General features: G+C 37.8%; 1 long non-coding RNA gene across 1 annotated transcript; it reads left to right on the plus strand.

Annotated features, from left to right (window-relative positions):
- The first annotated feature begins 365 nt into the window (after positions 1-365).
- On the plus strand, positions 366-20,571 carry LOC132129413 (uncharacterized). The gene is made up of 3 exons (XR_009428512.1): positions 366-769; positions 16,463-16,619; positions 20,439-20,571. It is a non-coding gene; the product is annotated as an uncharacterized LOC132129413 (long non-coding RNA).
- Positions 20,572-21,011: the final 440 nt, after the last annotated feature.

The raw sequence follows: 21,011 nt of genomic DNA on the forward strand, positions 1-21,011 counted from the left end.
CAGAAATCATTCTAATATGATTTCTTGATACACTAGGCCTACTATTCAAAAGTTAGGTTAAGTAATTGTATATTTATTTATTAATTATTTATTATTTAAATCACACATTTTGGCAATAACTTCTGAAGGCATTAAATGCAATTTTTTATTCATTCATTCATTCGTGCAGAAGTGAAAAAAAAAGAATAAATAAAAAGGTTAATGCTACCAGAATCGTTAAGGGGGGTTGAAACTGGAGCCAAAAACGTACAATTCCTCATGATTCCCGTCTGTAGTCATAACGGACAGTTGTGCGCTTCGGTCACAAGGTGGCGCTGTTGTTCACAAAGTCTCTCGCTCCAGTCTCTCGCTATCATTCTGCTGATTTGCTGGACCCAGCGCTGGCTGGACACGCTGAATGTAAATCTGGCTGCAAACAACATCTCTCTCTTTCTCTGTATGGCTGTGAATCCAGCGAGGTGAGCTTGGCTCAGGAGGAGCACTGTCTGGGTTTGCGCGCAGTTTGCAGACACATTTGCGAGGAAGCCGTGCTGGAATATATTCAGGGGTGAAGAACCGAAGGAGAAAGGGCGAAACCCTCCTACAGCCTGCGCTTTCTTCTGACTCTCTCTCTCTCTCTCTATCTCTATCTCTGGACGCAAAGATTTGGGCAAAATGGTTTTCCCGAAATCTCAGTGACTGCGATGTCAGCACCTCTCTCTCACCTACCGCTCGTGGAGCACAGACTGAAGAAATAATAATAAAATAAAAAAAAACACACGTTAGTCGGGTAAAGTATAACATTTTGTATCAGAATTGAGCGTTTTGTTATCATAGTTATTCTGCCTGCTCTTTGTTTCACCTTGCATGGCTTTGAGGTTAACCCTTATGATTTCATGTAATTTATTACTGTATTAGAATTCACAATGAATCAGTGCTGATTGAAGCAGCAGATGCTTTAATCTGCACGTCAGATATCAGCTCAGCCATCAGCTCGTGTTGGTTTACTGTTAAACAGCGTGTGCTGAATGATGCTGATTGACAGGGCTGGATTTGACAGACACGGATACAAGGAGCTCTGCAGCAGTGAAGTTCAGGCAGAGCTTCAGCTGCGCATCTCCTGCAGAAATGCACAGGTGCTCTGCTGGTGTGTCAGGAAAACCCCTGAGGAGAGCCAGGCATTCAGAACAAAAGTGCCTAATACTTTACATTACAATGCCCCTGTTACACCAGTCACATTTTATACAGCCATAATAATGTTATTACTTTATCTATAATAATATAAAGGTCTATACACCTTAAAAATTGGTAATCTGCATGCCTTAAAGAGCTATTGCTGCCTGATTTAACCTGTAAAATAAGTAGCTGATATAATTGTATTTAGGTTGATTCAGTGGTGTTATATATATATATATATATATATATATATATATATATATATATATATATATATATATATATATAGTTTATAACCAGTTTATTTAGATTTGTTCATCAGTAAAACCACTTTAATGTCTCACCAGAAAGGAGATAAACATTGTAGCTTCTTGGAAAGAAAGAAAGAAAGAGAGAAAGAGAGAAAGAAAGAAAGAAAGAAAGAAAGAAAGAAAGAAAGAAAGAAAGAAAGAAAGAAACTAGAAAATTCTCAAGAATTGCATTTTTACCTAAATTGTTGTTGCAGTTGTCTTATATAGTGTAAAGTGTATTTACAAGTAGCACCATAGTATGGTAACTATATCCATAAAGTACATGTTGGTTTCTTCTTATAATCATGTAACATGAATAATGTAATGTAAAGAATAGCATAAATGTGTCCAAAATGCATGTTTGTGATATTGTGAAGTTTGTGAAGTTTGGTGATATTGTATCAGTGAGGCATCTTATGTTTTTTATACTTCTCATATGATGTAACACTTCACCATGCTCAGTGGTTGAACCGATATGATGCTGTCTTCGAGAGCAACCACTTCCTCTAGAAATGATACTTGTAATATGGCTTTGCATTTTTCATTTGAACTTTTGGTTTATAATTTCACTCGAATTATTCATCTGAAGTATGCATGCAATATGAGAATCACAAGGAGTCAAGAGAAGTCAAGAAATGTCCCTCACTTTTAGAACTACTTGGAAGTGCCAAGGGTCTTTTCAACACGCAGCCACCGATTTAATATGAATCCGCAATCAAATTTAGCCAAGGACTCTATTGCTCATACACATGAAACATGCATTCTGCATTGCATTTGAAAATTGAATGCAGCATTTTGCACATTTCATTCCACATGTGTGGTGTAAAAAAAAAGAAAAAGAAAAAAGATTCTGTGGATCTTTAATAATACTGAAGCTGTGAAATTAAGTCATTCATTTCTATGGACAACTTGTGTAAAATTCAAACCATGGAGAATCTTCAAATGACCTGCTTTATATATATATATATATATATATATATATGCGCTTCCCTCAATTTATTCACACCAAGAACTAAATTGCATTTCAAATAATCACTTACCGAGTCTATATGGCACAAAAACAAGTAATTCTGGCTATCTGTTAGCATAAGTGCCCTTTGTGGGTTGACATTTTTAAAAAACAGTGTTGTTCTTAAAACTCCTTGTGCACAGGGAGCAGCCATGATGAGACTTATTAGTCGTCTAGTCATGTACTGTACGAGTGGGAAGAATTCTGTGTCCTGAGACCTCTTTCCGAAGCTGCCATTCGTTATCCTAATGAGTGTCTCCGACTTTGGGCTTGAGGGAGCAAATAAATTAAGGACAAACACGTTCCTACTCTAATTCCACAGATAAGCACTTAACAACACAATGAGACAGAAAAATCCTTAAAGACACGTTAAAAATTTTTTTTAAATACATTTTAATGGAAGATTTTAAAAAAACTCATGATTTTATCATTTACAAAATATGGGTTATTATAAGTACCTTCATTTCCGGCTAAAAGTATTTTGTTTGTCAGTCAAAAACACTTTAATAGCCTTTCTAATTTCCAGAAATGAGGTTTAAATGGACTTGCGGCTTCGTAAGGTTCTTGGAAAGAAACTAAATAAGGTCAATATTTAGGAAAGAAAGAGAGGAAGGAAAAAACATAATAGGTTTTTATTTATTTTTTTTTTTTTCTGGGGGGTGGGGTGGGGTGCAATGTCTTTATCAAAATAAGTTTCTGAAGCATTTGTCTGATGTAGTCTTGTGTATTGTATATCAATAAAAAGGAAGAATACTTTGTTAGCCTAATCCTGTTAAGCCTAATATGATTTTTTTTTCTTTTTTTTCAAAATATGTATTTTTTGGTATTTTTGCCTTTATTATGACAGGAGAGATCAGAGCTAACAGGAAGTGAAGTGGGAGAGAGACAGGGGGCAGTATCGGGAAAGGTCCTTGAGTCAGGATTCAAACTCAGGACGCCCATAGCACAATGGAGCTGTATGTAGGTGCACTATGGCGTTATATCTGTGCCTCAATCCTGAGCGAGTAATTGTAAGTTTTGAGCACAGAGAACAATATATTTGCAAGCATATTACATTATATTTTGAACAGAAATTAACAATCGCAAAAAAAAAAACACGCAGTTTACTCAGGTGCTCTCTCACAAACGTATTCTCTGCGCTCCTGTCAAGTCCCTCTCTCTCTCAACCTCTTAATTCTGTGTGCGCTCAACTCTTGACACACACGCTCGCTCAACTTACAACAGCTTTACAAGTGTGCCACAAAATCAACCAATCTGAAAATTAAAGGTCAATTGTGATTGGCTGTTGGTGTCCAATCAAATCGCTAGTAGAACCAAAGCCTGTCTGGTCTGTGTACATTTTGGTAATTTAATTTCCTATTTAGAATTTAATAAAGAAAAATGGAAAAAAATGGCTTGTTTATTTGTTTTTCCGTTTAGTTTAACAAGCGGAAAATTAGTTTTTGGCTCGATTTCTCATTTTGTCGTTTGGGCTTTACAAATCGGTTTATGGCTTCAATATTTCATTCGCACTTGTGGGCGCCGCCGAAACGCTGCTTTCATCTGATTGGTCGAATCCCTCATTTTTGTTTGGTTTGCATTCATCAGCCATCTCTCAATTGCTAGATTGGTCATCTCGCCTGTTGCTAAATACAACCCAGCTGTTCATCAAACACTTATTCATAATTTAAAAAGGAAACAGTAATGCATTAATGTGCACGCTTATCCCAAATCTCACTGATATCAGTGTCAACACACGGCTGTTTTTCTGTTTGGAATGGTTTTGTTAAGCTGTCTTCTATGCATTTGCTTATACTAACATGTCACTATGAGATACAGTTGTCATTTGTTTTGATGTAAAGTGCCTACAGGCAAAGGGACAGAGTGAATGATGATTATCACAAATCTGGCGCCTCTGTGTATCGCTTTCCTCGCCGCTGCCACCAGCCTCATTTGCTATTTTGATGATGTGCTCCAGTACCCGTAGAGGCCACTTTTCTAGTTTGAGAGAAAGAGAAAGCAATTGATAGGCTGTTATTAATGGCTTTGTGCTTCAGAATGAAAGCTTCACTCGTCACTACCTGAGATTAATATTGCGACGTCCACTACAACTGTGCCTCAACGTCGGGCCTTGTTCATCGCTGTATCTCTCCATTTTTTGGGCTTCAGTTTGACAGTTGGTGTTAGTAGGTCAGTAGGGCTGACTGATATATTTTTATACACACACACAAACATGCATGCACGCGCACACACACACACACACACACACATACACACACACACACACAAACGCACACATATATATATATATATATATATATATATATATATATATAGACACACACACATATTGCAAATTATTTATATAATATATATATATATATATATATATATATATATATATATATATATATATATATATTTAACTCTTTCCTTCCAATATATTTTACTGTATAAAAATCTAAGCAAGCAATATGCCAAAAGAAAGAATGGAGACTCTGCTTTCTTCCTTAATCAAGACTTTTTTGCATAGGTTTCATTAAAAAACATTTCTAACAAAAAGTTGAGAAAATCTTGCTTTTGTCAAAGAAAACGTCTGGATTTAATTCAGAGTGATGATCAAAACATAGATCACTTCCATCAAAACTTAAACATAAACCATTTCGTAGGTCGTCATGAGGTCACCGTGATTTTGCCAAGTAAGACTGAGCGGCAACCTCCCGTTCTCTCATGAAGCCCATACAGAAGTGACTAAAATTGTAATACATCGACTGGCCGCTTGAGGCTGGCTGCAAAAGGGAGTCAATCCCATCGCGAACTAATCACTTGATATAACCGGATCTTTTTGAACCAGTTCACCAAATCGAACTGAATCGTTTTAAACGGTTCGCGTCTCCAATACGCATTAATCCACAAATGACTTAAGCTGATAACTTTTTTAATGTGGCTGACACTCCCTCTGAGTTCAAACGAACCAATATCCCGGAGTAATTCATTTACTCAAACAGTACACTGACTAAACTGCTGTAAAGAGAGAACTGAAGATGAACACCGAGCCAAGCCAGATAATGAACAAAAGATTGATTCGTTCTATAAATAACTTTATATTAATTTTTCCCTTCATGTCAATCTCTTTAATTAATGTTCTGAATACTTTAGTAAATAATAGCCTACTGTTAATGCTGGACATGCCAATAAAGTTTAAATTTAACATATTAATTTTTTTGTCGGCTAATTAATAGAACGCAATTATAAATACTCCCTTGAGAAATTAATCATTCATGTAGTTTAATTTGTAAATGTAAACACAACACACTCATTTATCATCACACATGGGCATAAATACAATCATAAAGTCAAAACTTTATTGGTATAACTGTCTGGTGTTTTTTTTTTTTTTTTCAAAATATTTGTTAGGCTAGCAAATGCTAGCATAGTTATACATAATGTTAACTAGGTAACGTGATACACACATTGAAAGGGGAAATAAGCATATATAACAATAAATATACAAATATAACCCTAATAAGTTAATTTAATAATAATAATAATAATAATAATAATAATATACAAATATTAAATGTTTAATTTTAATAAAAAATAAATTATCTATACTCGTGGGCACGAGAAATAGATGTCATTCCCTCAAGATAGCATCTCGAGGCCACGACATAACAATGTCATCACCTTGACAAAATGATCTCGTGGCTACGACATGAAATCATGTTCCCATGAGTTAATATGATGTTCCCACAAATTAAAATCTTGTGGCCACGACATATTATCATGTTCCCATGAGTTAATATGTTGTGGCCACAACAAAACTAAGTGAACTGAACATGTCACCTCCCGGGCACCTTAGGAAAGAGTTAATAAGCCTTCTTAACAAAAAAAAATTCTAAATAATATTATATTGCTGTTTAGTGTCATTTTGTAACTGATCTGCACTACAGGAGCTTTTAAAAAAAAATAATAATAATAATTTCACACCTGATGCCATTTATGTCTGTGTCCTTATGTAAGGGTTAGGTTAGGTTAAATAGATATTCATCTCTTGTTTCAGGCTTATTTCATGTATCATCCACCCTGTAAAATAATGAAATAAATGAACACAAATATAACATCTTTCCCACTAAACTGCACTCAACAGCTTCGTAATTGAGAAAATCAGTCAGGCCGGCCAACAAAATAATAATTCCTCTTATACCTCGCAGAGGATCATCAAAACATCACAGCAAGATCGCACCCGCATATTATACAGAATAAAGTGTTGTGACAGGAACACATCAGTTAACCAACCTATAAACGCAACGTTATGGGACAGTAACAGATTTATTTGTCACAAATGGACTGTCTGTCCGAGTACTGATAATCTCAATTATTTTGCTCAAAATTGTAATTGTGATTATTGATCATAATTGTTGTCGTTTGAGAAACCAGAATTACTGCACTTTCAACTGCAAACACAAATCAAGAGAAAGTCGATGCATGGTTTATCTATTCACCTAGTTTCCTGATTTATAATTTTATGATATAAGCAGACTTAAAACTGGTAAAACAGTGAAAGTCCTATATCACTTCCAATAATTCCAAATGTTGTTAAAGTTTATCTATTAAAACAAGACAAAAATACTTTGTATTGTTAATTTCTCACAAAAGGTTGCTTAAGTATGGAAGCTTGTGTCTGGATAAAATATAATTAAAAAGATAATTGTAAATTTTCACCTCCAATTCTGAGTTTGTGACTTGCGTGTGACTTATATATATGTATTTTATTATATATATATTATATGTATTATATATTTTTATTATTATTATTTTTTTTTTTTTGCATTTGCATTTTTTGTGGGGAAAACAGACTTCTATACATAAGTGCATTTATGCAGCAACCAAGATCGCAAACAATGTAGTAAGGATCCATGTGTGGATTTGTCACAGAGAAGGTTCGATTGCAGATTTAGTCACAGCATACAACACAAGCAGCCACGTGAAGGAGCACAATGTTTTTGCTGTACTGAATTGAAAACAGTTTTATTATTGTCTTTTTCATCAACAACATGTCGATATAGTCACAGTTAACATTTTGATGACATCGGTGTCATCTCAGTGTTATCTCATCTTAGTCATAAAAAAAGGTTGTCAGCGAACATTTTTCAACAATTTTCATTAATGAAACTCACGCATATACTGCACATTTGAAAGAGTGTTTTTGTATTGACCCGTGATTATGTTAGTCAAGGAACAAGAAAAAATAATCAAGAAATCAGAGAGTTGTTTGTAATGCCATGGAGATGGGTCTTTGAAGCAGTCTTCACTTCACAGAGTTTGAACATTTAACATTATTGATGTGGCTTTACATCTTCAGGGTGTTTTATGTGGAGGAATGTTGAATTGTTTATATTAAAGGCTTTAAATTAGGCTGCAAATAACTGGGCCCCTAATTACACAGTGCACACTTTTATTAATGGGAATGAACTAGACGGTTCAGTGTGATGAGAAGGTCTCATAGGCTCACTGCCATTGAGGATTTCACTTCAAGACTGCTTAGCAAGAAGGAAACATGACATGCAGTGTTCTTCACACAAAATCCAGAGACTTTAAATCCCATTTTACACACTTACTCCAGCTAAAACCAGCCTAAAACTTGAAAGATGAGGGGAATTCTTCCTGAGGCTTTACGCTCTGGCAGTTACAAGAGATGGCAATAATTATCATTCTTGGAGTGCCCTTATACGTCTTCAGTGGTCTGGATATTACTCGGCTTTGTGTGAGTGTGTGTTTTGTGCATCAGTGAATTGTGTGAAGTGCTTCTATGAAGTGTATTATGAGAAACTGACGTTGAGTGTTGGTTCTTAACTGGTGGGCTGCATTCCAAAAATGGGTCACGGGTCTATTCTGATCAAATTCTGTGTTATGTGGGTGCAAATTAATCTGCTGTTTGGTAGAAACTAGTCAGATTAGGCAGATGCCAACATGAACAGATTGTATGACAAGCTCTTATCCTTGAAAAGCATGGACAAAACTACACAAGGTTAAAAAAATATGACTCGCACAACTTTAAATATGTAGTGCAGCTAGGATAAACATGACTTGGTGCCATCCAGAAATGTTTTGCGTAGCAAATGATTTGCTTCTGAAAAACATATCATCAGAATTGAGGAGATATTAGTAACCAAATACTAACCATAGTATAGTTTAGAACAGTACAGTTTAGCATAAAAAAATAAGTACAGTAAATGCTTAATGTAAAAATGTAAATGCCAACCTGTGAAACCAGGTGAGCCCTAAACCCCACACTCACACACTCCGGCCTGTTCACAAGTCCGAGTTGGGTCCCTGGGTTCCACCTTGCTGCCCCACTGCGGGTATGGCTGTGGTTCTGCTAGTCCCACTTGTAAGGTTTCTAAGCACCTGGTCAGCGCTACCCCAGCCCATCTCGTTGGCTTCTACAGACCATCAGCCTCGGCTATGCAATTCAGTTTGCCCGGCATCCACCCAAGTTCAGCGGTATCCACTTCACTACAGTGAAAACAGCCGATTCCCCTGTTCTGCGGGCAGAGATCGCAGTCCAACTGGGGAAGGACTTGATAGAGCCGGACCCTCCAGCTGATATGAGGATGGGGTTTTACAGCCCTTACTTTATTGTACCCAAGAAAGGCGGTGGGTTACGACTGATCTTGGATCTGCGAGTTTTGAATCAGGCCCTTTATCGGCTACCGTTCAAGATGTTGATGCAGAAACACACCTTCGAGTGCATCCATCCCCAAGATTGGTTTACAGCGATCGTCCTGAAGGATGAGTACTCTCATGTATCATTCCTTCCGTGCCACAAACCTTTTCTGCTGTTTGCGTTTGAAGGACGGGCATATCAGTACAAGGTCCTGCCCTCAGGCTGTCCCTGTCTCCCCGTGTCTTCACGAAAGTCACGGAAGCGGCTCTTGTTCCCCTCAGAGAGCAGGGTGTTCGCATTCTCAACTATCTAGATGATTGGCGGATTCTAGCACAATCTTGGGATCAGTTGTGTGAGCACAGGGGCTTGGTGCTCTGGCACCTCAGCCTGTTGGGCCTATTGGTCAACTGGGAAAAGAGCAAACTCTCACCGACGCAGAGGATCTCTTTTCTCGGTATGGAGTTGGATTCGGTCGAACAGACAGCACACCTCACAGAGGAATGTGTGCGGTTGGTGCTAGCCTGCTTGAATACATTCAAGGGCAGGACAGCGGTCCTCTTTCAGAAACTCTTTCAGAGGCTCCTGGGGCATATGGTGGCTGCTGAGGCACTTACACCGTTCGGCCTGTTACATTTGAGACCGCTCCAGCACTGGCTGCATGGCCGAGTCCAGAGGTGGACGTGGAAGCGTGGCACTCACCGGGTCCAAGTCTCACTGGCCTGTAGCCAAATCCTCACCCCGTGGTCAGATCTTACATTCCTCTGGGCAGGGGTGCCCATAGAACAGATATCCAGGGATGCTGTGGTTTGAACGGATGCCTTCGCCACCGGCTGGGGTGCCACGTACAACGGGCATTTAGTTTTAGGGGTTTGGACGGGCCCACAGCTGCATTAGCACATTATTTGCCTAGAGATGTTAGCAGTGTGCCTTGCCATGAACCGTCTCAAATGTCACTTACGAGGCAAGCACATGCTGGTCCGTACAGACAACACAGCGACCGTAGTGTATATCAACCGACAAGGAGGTCTGCGCTCCCGTCGGATGTCGCAACTTGCCCGCCACCTCCTCCTTTGGAGTCAGCAGGTTCTAAGGTCACTTCGTGCTGTTCACATTCCGGGCCTGCTCAACCGTACTGTACAGTCGACGAGCTGTCTCGAGCAATGCTCCTGGGAGAATGGCGATTCCATCCCTGATGGTTCAGCTGATTTGGAGACGTTTCAGAGCTGCTCAGGTAGACCTGTTTGCTTCTCCAGAGACCTCTCACTGCCAGTTGTTCTACTTCCTGACCGGGGGAACACTTGGCATGGACGCTCTGTCGCACAGCTGGCCACAGGGCCTACGCAATATGTGTTTTCCCCAGTGAGCCTTCTCACACAGACACTGTGCAAAGTCCGGGAAGACGACGAGCAAGTCTTGCTAGCGGCGCCGAATGGGCCCACTCGGACCTGGTTTCCCGAACTAGTGCTCCTCGCGACAGCCCCTCCTTGGCCGATTCCTCTGAGGAAGGATCTACTGACTCAGAGACGGGGCACCGTTTGGCACCCGCGTCCAGACCTTTGGAAACTCCATGTCTGGTCCCTGTATGGGACGCGGAGGTTCTAGGTGACCTTCTCGCTGAGAAGACCCATGAAGATACCTGATTGCGGTCATGCTTTCCTTTCTGCAACAAGGGCTGGAGCAAAGGCTGTCTCCCTCCACCCTCAAATTCCAGGTTCCCGCTATTACTGTGTACCATGACCCCATGAATGGGAGGTCTTTGGGTAAGCATGACCTCATCATCAGTTTCCTTTGAGGGGCCAGGAGGTTAAATCCTTCCCGGCCCCCCTCTATACCCTCTTGGGACATGACTCTAGTGCTTAAATCACTACAGCAGGGCCCATTCCAGCCTTTGCATACATTTGAGCTAAAGTTTCTTTCATTGAAAACTCATTTTCCTGCTTGCACTGGCCTGCATCAAGAGGGCAGGCAACCTGCATACATTTTCGGTCGACGATTGCTTAGAGTTTGGGCCGGCTGACTCCCAGGTAATCCTGAAGCCCCGGCCAGGCTACGTGCCCAAGGTTCCCACTACACCCTTCAAAGGCCAAGTGGTGAACCTGCAAGCGCTGCCCCTGGAGGAGGCAGACCCAGCCCTGGCTTTGCTCTGTCCTATCCGAGCATTAAGATGCTACGTAGACCGGATGCAAAGCTTCAGGACCTCAGACCAGCTCTTTGTCTGTTACAGAGGCTGGCAGAAGGGGAATGCCGTCTCTAAGCAGAGGATGGCCCACTGGATTGTGCATGCCATAACCCTGTTTTATTAGGCCCAGGGTGTGCCCTGCATGTTCAGGTTGCGAGCTCACTCAACTAGAAGTGTTACATCCTCCTCGCTGGCTCGTGGTGCCTCTCTGACAGATATTTGTAGAGCTGCGTGCTGGGTGACCCCTAACATGTTCACTAGGTTCTATAGCCTTCGTGTAGAGCCGGTATCCTCCTGTGTTCTCACCTCAAACGGGTAGTGGCACCGAGAGGCCCCGGTTAGTGTTGGCTTGCTAAACCTGCTCCAGAGTGTCCATACTGTAGACCCTGTTGAGATCCTCCATCACCCTAGGCAGCTGGACGTGGTGGAACATCCAATGCCAGGCCTTCATGATGAATCTGTGAGAACCAAGAAAGGCTGGGTTCCATATTGAGACCTAAGCTGTACTCGTATGCGTATAGTCCATGTTATAGTCTCCGGCTCGGCTCCTCAGCGAAAAACTGCATGCATTGCATCCAGCTGCCTTCTTATACTCCCGCTGTGATCAGCGGCAGCTGGATGCAATAATTGCATGCCAGTGTGCATTGGCTCATTTAGTTTACACTTGAAGTAGATTGGTCTATCGAAGCGATATCCCATTTTCGTCTGTCACCGACGTGGCGTCTCCATTCCTTCCTTCAGGGAACGAGGGTTACCATACGCAGTGTTGGGAAGGTTACTTTGGAAATGTAATAGGTTACAGATTACAAGTTACCCTGTTTAAAATGTAATAGTAGTGTAACTTTTTCAATTACTTTATTAAAGTAATGTAACTAATTACTTTTGAGTACGTTTTGATTACTTTTCTAAATTTGTGAAAATTAAAGAATAATAAATAAAAGCATATACATCAACTTAAATACAGTTATCTAATAAGCATGTGATGTATTCTGTGTACTAAACTCCTGAAACATTGGTGTTTTTTTTAACTGCTGTCTCTGTATATGATGATAGTTTTCTCAAAATAAGTAAAATGCACATGAAGTGACACAGAGCAGTTCTAGAAATTATGTTTAAGTGCTCGTGTACTCCTATATTGAGGCTGCAGAGGTTGAAAACACTGTGAGCTTCAGTAGGCCTATGTGTAGTAAATGAAACCATGTCTTTGCCATTAATTTACAGAAGGGGCGGAATGGGAAAAAAAATTCAGACTGGAAAAATCAAACTCATACAAACAAATTCATGGACATACTATTTTTTATCTATTTTAAATCTTTAATTTGGGGACATGCAAAATAATTAAAAGTTCTCTCCTGAACTGCACCTTCACTTCCATTTTTCTCTTCAGTTTCTTTATATTGCCCTGTTATGCATCTCTCTTATGACTTTAATACTCAAGATTGAACAAAACTATACTTTACAAACAATACTCTACAATACTACAATATATTTATAGAAAATTCCTAATACTGTACACGAGTCATATTTTTCCCTTACAAAAATTAACCATGCTTTTATTAGCCTATATAAAAGTAAAAAAACTTCGTTTATTTTTTTTTAATTTTTTTTGCAAATGGATTTGTATTTATTTTTAAATAAATACATTTGTAAAATAATTTTACATTTTTGGTTATCACTGTTAAACAATAGTAACCATTTTCTCTGGATTTATAGTTATAAATATTAAAATGTTAATTTTTTCGTAAGGGTTGTGTTGTTGTCTGTCGTAGCTCCCCCTAAACCTATAAAAAAATCTGAAATTTTTTCAGCTAAATTACTACTGTAACATTACAACAGATAATAATGATGTCCTTTATATAGTATTTTGAGTGATGACTGATGAGCAACGTGCTGCTGCTTGATTAAATAAAAAAAAACAAAAACAAAGACAAAAAAGCATCTTTACAGATTAAACTGACCTGAAACCCTGAACAGTAGTTCTGCTTCTCTGCTCCAGCTGTGCGCTTCCATAGTCTCTCTCGCATTGATTACTCTGAGTCTGATCCAAACCGTTTGGCGGAGGCGCAGAGAGCGCGCGAGTCATGACTAACAATTCATGATTTATTAGAGATTTAATTATCAAATGGCGGATTCGCAAATGATCGCTTTAGTACATTCGGCAGGCAATTATACAATAATGATATTAAATAGTGGGGCAAAATCGGCTGCCAGGTCACCGGGAATTGTCCCGGTTCTCCCGGTGTCCAGTCCGCGCCTGATTTCCACAGACACGCAGAATGTGCAAGTCATATATTGCATTTTTGGGGCTTAATATTCACAGAGACTAGTCGATGTCATGTTTTGATTCAAGTGTACTGACCTACTTTTGATTTAGTCATCAAAAATGTGGCATATTCCGTCCGCGTTAGGCATTCCGTTTTTATGACTGGATTCTACGAACCAGACTGTATTTCTGCATCCCGGAAATTATTGGGGCGGTATGTCTCAGAATAGTCAGTGCAATTTGGGAAATAAATCAGTTAAATCTGTATGTGGATGCGTGTAAACATTCAAATGTAATCCCCTTTGTAATCGTAAAAAATTTCATAAGTAACTGTAATTTAATTACTAATTTTTTCGGTTTCTTCAGTCTCTTAGAGATCTTGGAAGCAATGACAGTTAAAAAGCTACAGGACAGTGCAAATTCTTTTTGCATAGGAATTAAGTGTTATCTGTGTATATATTTTTGAATCAAATGTTAATTTAATCAGTGTTAAATTAAAGTCATTATCATAACTGCTTCAAAATACATGCTGTTAACAAAATCATTGTTTAATCATTTACAGTTGCTGTACAGGGAGACTTTAGATATAAATTGATGGCTCAGTAGGTAATATTTTCTCATTAAAATCAGATGATTTCCAATTGATTTAATAGGTACAATATGTGGGAATAGCAATATGACAGTGATATGGCTTCATTTACATTTACATTTACATTTACATTTATACATTTAGCAGATGCTTTAATAAATAAAATATATATTGATTGCTTTGGTTTAAACTCTGGTTGAAAATACCAGTCCAGTCTGGTCCTCATATTTGATTTGCTGAGTAACTTTCCAAATGTGTTTTCACTGTTTGTATCACATAGTTGGGATTTTTCCAAATGTTTCTGCAGGTTACATCGTCACAGTAGGTGCTGAAAATGGGTTGTCTTTAAGAGTCATTGAACCAATTCAGTAAGAAACAATCTGCTGCAACATGGATCATTGGAATCTCAGGCAGACCACAAAACCGTGGGTGTAAAGTAGGGGTGTGACAACTGAGTTGACAAACCAAATGCAGGCTTTATTTACAAACGTTGACAGACAGGCCAGGTCAAAAACCAGCAAACAGTTAACATCCAAGGCAAGGACAAAAGAGTAATTCGAAAACAGGCAAAGGTCGGAGTAGGCAGCAAAACAATGATAAACAGTCTAGGATCCAAAAACCACAAAGGAAAGTCAAGGCAAGACAAGGCACAGGAAAAACAAGGAAATAAAACACAGGCAGGAACACGGAAACTTGAAAACATTACAGAGTAACAATCCTCAGCAGTGTGTGTGCGTGAGTGTAACCATTATAGTCCTTCTCATATGAGACAGCTGTGAACTGATGATGAGTGCTGATGAGTCCAGGCAAAGGATTATGGGAAATGGAGTCCGGGGTGAGTGGCAAAGGTATGGGATGGAGAGATGGAGATAGAGGAGCTCATGGGCACTCCTGCTGGAGATCGTGACAGTGGGAAACAAAAAAATGCTTGATGTGTTTTAATGTACTAAAACAGTCATATTAATAGATCAAATGAAATATACACCATACTGTATGTTTATACTAAATAAAGGTAAACAGATGAGCCCTGACCTAAACTGCAGCATAAGCTTTTTCTTTTTAATAGTGAGAATATGAAAAACAGTTATATGCTTTGTTCATATTGTGGGTTATCTGCTTGCTTATACATAGTGGCCCGGTTCCACAGACAGAATTTAGCTCAAGCCAGGACTAGGATTTACTTAAATAAGGATATTTCATCAGCTTTTATAAAAATGGCTAAAAAAAAAAAAACATTACTGGTGTGAAACTTGAGACAAAACAATGGCACTGACATATTTTTATGATATATCAGTTAAAGTTATTTTCAGTTGAGATAGCTAAAACATGCATTTTAGTCTGGGACATTTTGGACATATATATTGGACATTTTGGACATTTAAATTGGACATTTAAAGAGTTTTTATTTTTTTATTTTTTTTTAAGTACCTTAGGGGGAAAAAATATTATTGGTGTGCATACAAATTGGTAGTAAATTGCTTTTAGCTACACCTCAAACATGCATTTTACTTTGGTCCTTGTCTGTGAAACCGGACATTAATATATTAATATATTAAGACACATTAAAGGTGCTCTAAGTGATGTCACACATTTTTTAGGTCAAAACATTTTTGTCACATCCAGCAATCTCCTCACTATCCGCTAGCTGCTTGTCCCCTGAACACACTGTAAAAAAACGGGGTCTCTCTAGACACCACAGGCTCCACAAACAACAAGAAAAACAAACTGGGCTCACCTGCACCACAAAACATAACAAACTGTTCCAGCGAATAACCGACAATAAAGATTTGGGGGTGGGGTTTGGGGGGTTAGTGCACGGATGAGGAGGAGGGAGGGTCTAGCTAGCCTCCGTTTTGTTTGACAACAATTTGAACGTCAACAAGAAGTTACGACTCCCGGCATCGCTTAGAGCACCTTTAAGCTAAAATTCTATTTTTATGTGTGTTCATGTTTATATGGGTGTTTACTCATTGTTTATATTGGTGATTTTAAGTGAAAAGTGATTTTTCAAAAAAGTGATTTTTGCAGTTGTTGGTTATGCTTTTTTTATTGTGAAAATCTCCAGCCGATCAATATCAATTTGCATCATGGAAAAGAGTATTGTTCTGAATGCAAGTGATCTCACTCGTGATCTTTTAAGCCACATTAGCTTCATTAGCGCTGTAATAATTTTTCCCCATAATGCGTATTGTAAGCACACAGTAGCCACCGCTCATTACCTCGTGGCTTTCTTTTGCATAAAAACAAATTTTTAAGAGTTAATTGAGAAAAATAGACTTGACTATCTATAACAAAGTATTTCTAATTTCTTATAATTTGGTCCTCCAGGTCAGGTGGTTTTCTCAAGAGGGAGAGAGAGGAAGAGAAAGAGAGCAGCCGTTCATTTACGGCGCACTGGATTCAAGTAACACTCCCCCCTGGCAGCTGAAGATGATGTTACTATGGAAACAGTTTTTGCTGCTATCAATCATGGAATATCTTGCAGGTAAAATGAATTGGTAATTCCTTCCCTCTGTGGCTCTCGTGGTGTATTCACAACTATGTCTCTATCAACTTTAACTTAATCTTTTCTTAGGTAGACTATAGCAGTGTTCTGAAGCTCAGAGTTAAAAAAAGAGAAATCTGACTGTACATATATGATAAGTACTCCCCAAAAAAGCATCCCCTTGATTAATGAAGCATTATGTACTGTATGTGTTCAACCTGTCTGGTCATTTATTGTTTTTGTGTGAATCCATGGCAGACAGGAACAAATGTGCAGCATTTATTGCTATCAGTCCATATCTTGATTATAAACGGAAGACAGTAATAGACTCTGACGCACAGAATCAGGCTTACAGGAACAGGACGTGTTTCGGACCTGGTGGAGGGGGTTTCAATTAAGCTGTGCAGTCATTTTGATAATGAATTGTGTTATGTCATAGAGGGTTTTGGAGGCTTCGATACAATGTGTCCTCCAAGGAAATTGAACTAGTATGTCACAGTTTATGGCTCCACTTCCTACAGATGTGGGAGGGGATATTATTTTTCTCAATATGAATTCACTGGGAATAGTCTGATTTATATATGTATACCAAACTACCCTCAGAGCTCCATCTCTTAAAGGCAAAGGTCACCTAAAAGTGATGCTTCTGTCATCTTATACTCACCCTCATGTTGATTCATATCTATGACTTTCTTTCACCAAAGCACAAAAGAAGATCTTGTGAATCTTTTTTTACTGATTGCTCTTTTTCATGAGTCCCCGCTGAGGCTTTCAAGCTTCAAACAGGATGCAAAAGCAGCATAAAGTGGTCTGTACAACGTGTGCTGTATTTCAGGTCTTCTGAAGCCATATGATAGCTTTGAGTGAGGAACAGATTGCAATTTGAGTCATTCTTCACCTCCTGTGAGCTATTAATGGCTGTGACGGGATCACTGAGTCTGTGAGTTGAACTCAAGAACCAGTTTCATTTGTGAATGAATCATTCAGACTGGTTTTGTGAACTGAATGAACTGATTCATGAAAAAAAAATTCCAACTCCAATTTTTTTGTTTGTTTGTTTATTAGGGGTGAAAATTGCATGTTTCATCATGATACGATCTGAAACAGATTCTCTGGAAAAAAAAAAAAGATGACAGAAGCAAGCTGCAATCTGATTGTGATTTAATTCGATTTAGGGATCTACGACTGATATACATATGATATCTTATTTTTTTAATGGCTTTTAAGGATGTTAAAATGTATATTACAATGTTATTGTTGTTTTACCTCTTCCTTTCATCTCCGTTTACAAACCAACATTTTACAATTATATTCAGTTCGCAATTCTTCCCTTTGCGCCACCTGGCGGTAGTTTCGCAAATTATTTTAACACACGACTGACTTGCAGTTAGCCACGGCGTTATTACCCATTCTGGTTGTCTACCTACTGTATTCATATTACAAAATTACAACTCACAAAAACCAAAATTTTACATGAACATTTCATTCAAATTTCTGAAAATGTTAAATCCTGTATCCTAATTAAGACATCCGTAACAAAAAAAAAAGAAAAAAAATATTAGTTATATATAGTTTTTAATTAATAGTTATAAATTAATAGAAAAAATTATATAAAAAAAAATAAATCACAAATGATACTGTCAGTCTCATTACAGCTCATAACTGACCTGTGCATAATATAAGCAATGACAAAAATCAAAAAAGTTTTTCAGTCTTGTGTGCTCTCTAAAATTAAGACTCTAGTTGTTGAAAAATAATATATTTATGCAAAAAAAAAAAAAATTATAATAATAAAAATGACAGTCAAACAAGTCTTCTGGAGTCTTTTATAGATGTGTGTGTACATTTTTAGATTTTTGACTTTCTTTTTTTGCCTTTATAAGGCCAATTTTTTGTCTAACCGCATTAAATGTATGCATCATCTTGTGTGCCAATTTTTTTTTTATATGTAATAAATTAACTCAATTCAAATAGATAGTAAGACACTATAGGGCTGTAATCAGTATCAACAAAATGGCACAGAAGCTGCATCTGAAGTGGCATTTAGATGCGTTGTTTGATGTAGCTCAGCGGGGACATTAAAGCATTTAACCTGTAGTTAGCATTTTGATCGTTTAAAAACAAAATGTCAAATACTGGTATTATATAAAATAATGTATGTAATTATATATAATTACATCTCTTTGTCTTTTGTTTGGGGGGGCAGGGGGGGGGCAGTAATACTCATATGTTCGCACACCCCCTATAAAGCATACAAGTTTTACTTTCTTTGCTTTTGTACCCTTTTTGAAGGTCCCAACATTTAGTCCATGTTCATTGTAATTGCATGGACTAGCAACCAACACATTCTTCAAAAAATCTACTTTAATGGGAAAAAAGAGTCATGGGACTTTTCATGTTAAAAGCAACATAACACTGAATGGAGACATTCCATTTAACTAAGAATTTCAGTCAAGATGAGGAGAGGATAAGAAGTACTGTAGAAAGACACTGTATCATAAAGTATATCATGCGCAATGTACTGTAAATGTCAGATGATATGTCATATCATAGTTCCCATTTTCTAAACAAATGTCACATTTAAATGTGAAGATTCCTGTGAATTTGCCGCTTTAATAACATCTTAAGGAGAAATTGAGTGATGCGAGAAAAACACTTGATTAGAACCCACACACCTGGTGTGATCTCACCACATATGGTCCGCATTTCTGCACTCTTTATGCATGCGTGTCAATGCGCAGCCTCTGTCATCTGCAGAATATTTACCCACAAACTTCTTTTAAAAAGGTCTTAAAGTGATAGTTCAACCAAAACTGAAATTCTGATATCATTTAATCACCCTCATATTGTTCCAAACATGTATGATTTTCTTCTTCAGAAAGCAAAAGAAGATCATTTGAAGACTGCTGCTAAACAGTTTTTTTTTATTTCCACTGTATGCACAAAAAGCCGCTGTGACATTTCTCAAAATATCTTCTTTTATGTTCCATAGTAAATGCTGACAGAATTTTCATGTTTAAATGGAACTATGCCTTTAACACCATACCAAATAGAATTTTCTTTTGTTAATGTCAAATAAGCTGAATTCAAAGCTGAAGTGTGTCATTTTTGTTTTTTTACTAGTGTAAGTATAATATAAAGGAATTGCAAAAACTATTAATTGCAAACAGGTTTTTTTAACGTCTGCATGAAACAGAGATTGCAATAATCGTTTCTTCTTTATTGTGATATATATCCCATGAAACAGCTTTTTGAAGATTTTTTTAAAGCTTGATTTTGTCCATTGGGAATTAATTGGATCGTTGTTGTCCTCTCAATGGTGCACATGTCATCAGAGAATAGAGGAGGAGGTGAAGTTTTTGATTAAATGTAAAAAGAAAAAAAGTGGAATACAAAGATAAATTATTTATAATAGACCCTGTAATTTTCCTTAACAATAAGACTTGTCAATCTTGAATTCATGGCGACTTTAAACCCATCAGGCTTTGGTTAGACAAAATATTCTTGCCACTAAACTCACAGCATTGCTTGAGTCAATGTCACTCTCTCCAGCTTCCTAGGATACTCAGACAAACAGATCAGTGTTTTAATAGTGTCACAAAGCTATAGTGTTTACGGTTTATCTTTTAAAGGAATAAACCTTCAGTTTGACTTACATGTAATTGTCTCTTCTTATTAAAAGAACAGGTATGGTGCTGTTCTTTATTAACTATTCCATTAAGTTTTAAAAGTAAAATAATAATGGATTAATGACATACTTTAGCTTAAACTGTGCATTAAGATATAAATATGTAATTGTATTCTGTCGTTTGCTCTCAGAGTGTGTGGATTATAAGTCTTTCAATGGGCCGAAATGGCGAATGGAGCCCAGCGATCTGACAGTGGGCTCACTGGAGGAAGAGGCTACATTGACCTGCGACGCAAAGGGCAGTCCTCCCCCTCAGTACAGGTACATTTGCATTTTCTGCTTCTATTTTCTCGCTTTTTAATCTAGTGAGCTTCATAATGCCTTCAGAAGAATTTACAAATAGTGTTTTTTTGCTGTTTTTAATATTGTTTAATTCCATGCTCTAATAAACATAAAAATACACAAAATCTTCAAATATTTTGTAGACTATCACATTTTATTAGTTTATTAGTTGTGTGTCATTACTTTTTGGTTTTTAATGACTAATATTTTTGTAGTTGACTTTTGGTAATCTCTATGCCCTCCATGTTCTGTGGACATTTTTGAATGGCACTTAATAAATCACAGAGATGCTGCTGTAGATTTTGGCCGAATGAAGGTATCTGGAAAAAAATAAGAAGAATAAATGGTGCCTACCATTTTAAATGGTCTTTGCATCTAAAGCGTGCTTGTAATGCCTTAACGCTGCCAACTTAGGAAGCTCA

This window comes from Carassius carassius, chromosome 46, assembly GCF_963082965.1.
Source record: "Carassius carassius chromosome 46, fCarCar2.1, whole genome shotgun sequence".
NCBI classification, from domain to species: Eukaryota; Metazoa; Chordata; class Actinopteri; order Cypriniformes; family Cyprinidae; genus Carassius; species Carassius carassius.